Here is a 1,471-nt window from a genome sequence, read left to right as displayed (position 1 = left end):
CCCCCCCTCGCTCGGGTCCCAAGGCCAGGGTGGTGGTCCGGGGCTTTATTGGGGGTTCTGTGATGGGCTCAGGGCCATGGTGGGGTCGGGGGGGGTCTCACGGTGGCTCAGGGCTGTGTTGGAGTATGGGGTGGGGGTCTCTGGGGGTTTTGGGGCTGTGTTGGGGGTCCCAGGGCTGGGGGCTCAAGGCTTTATTGTGGGGTGTGGGGCTCAGGGCTGTTTTGGGGCCTGGGGTGGGGGGGTCGGGGGGGCTCAGGGTTGTGTCGGGGGTCTCAGAGCTGTATCGAGGGGCTCAGGGGGTCTCAGGGGGGCTCAGGGCTGTGTCGGGGGTCTTAGGGGCGCTCAGGGCCGCGCGGGGGGGCAGGGGGGGGGGCGCGGGGGGGGCTCAGGGCTGTGTCGGGGTCTGAGCTTGAGGGTCTCAGGGCTGTATTTGGGTCCATATCGGGGGCTCAGGGCTGTGTGGGGGCGCAGCCCGGGGGTCTCAGGGGTCTCAGGGGGTCTCAGGGCTGTGTCGGGGGTCTCAGGGGGTCTCAGGGCTGTATTTGGATCCATATCGGGGGCTCAGGGGGCTCTCAGGAGGTCTCAGGGCTGTATTTGGGTCCATATCGGGGGCTCAGGGTACTCAGGGGGTCTCAGGGCTGTATTTGGGTCCATATCGGGGGCTCAGCGCTGTGTGGGGGCGCAGCCCGGGGGTCTCAGGGGGTCTCCGCCTGCTCCTCGCCCTTGCCCAGCTGCAGCAGGGACGAGAAGAGCCCCAGCACGTTGGTGCGCAGCTCCCGGGCCAGCGGCTCCAGCTGTTTGTTAGCCCGATCCAGGTATTGCCTGCGGGACAAGCGGCCGTCAGCGCTGCTCGGGGGGTCCCGGGGGGGCTTCCCGAGCCCCCCGCCCGAGCCCCCCGTACTCGGCCTGGCTGCGCAGCTCCTCCGCCCGCAGCTTCTGCGGCAGCTCCCGGGTCATGAAGTCGGAGAAGGTCTGGAAGTGGCGAGTCAGGAAATCCTCGGCGGTGTCCGGCTCCGAGTCCTCGCTCGCCGCTTCTCGCCGGACCAGCGCGGCCCCGAGGTGGCCAGCGGCGAGCAGCAGCAGCAGCGCGACCACGGGGACCCTCATGGCTGGGGAGGGGGCGACGCCGGAGGGTGTGACACCTCCGGCCCATCCCCGAGGCTCGGGGAGAATGCGAGCCCCACTCGCCACCCCATGGCCGCCCCACAGCCCCACCCGAGCCCTGCAGGAGCTTCCGAACCCATTCTCGACCCTCGGTGGGGATGTGACCCCAATCCCAGCCCCGCAGGAGCTTCCAGTCCCATCCCGTGGGACGCCCGCACCCCCCCGCACTCCGCCCCGTTCCACCCAGTCCCGGCCCCACCGGAGCTTCCAACCCCATTCCTGCCCCATTCCAGCCCCATCCCTGCCCCATTCCTGCCCCACGGGAGCTTCCAGCCCCATTCCCAGCTCCATCCCAGCCCCATCCCAG

At 70.2% G+C, this 1,471-nt stretch overlaps 1 long non-coding RNA gene across 2 annotated transcripts; it reads left to right on the top strand.

Moving 5' to 3' along the window:
- Nucleotides 1-162: 162 nt before the first annotated feature.
- LOC121660602 lies at nucleotides 163-635 on the top strand. Of its 2 annotated transcripts, none has more exons than XR_006014727.1 (2): nucleotides 163-257; nucleotides 495-635. It is a non-coding gene; the product is annotated as an uncharacterized LOC121660602 (long non-coding RNA). The 2 variants fall into 2 exon arrangements; XR_006014728.1 differs by having other exon boundaries at nucleotides 163-299.
- Nucleotides 636-1,471: the final 836 nt, after the last annotated feature.

The sequence above is a fragment of the Corvus kubaryi genome, unplaced genomic scaffold (assembly GCF_017639235.1).
Source record: "Corvus kubaryi isolate FWS band 111438036 unplaced genomic scaffold, C.kubaryi_AGA036_p1.0 36642, whole genome shotgun sequence".
Lineage (NCBI taxonomy): Eukaryota > Metazoa > Chordata > Aves > Passeriformes > Corvidae > Corvus > Corvus kubaryi.
The sequence above is the reverse complement of the archived record's forward strand: the minus strand, read 5'-3'. Positions and strand labels throughout refer to the sequence as shown.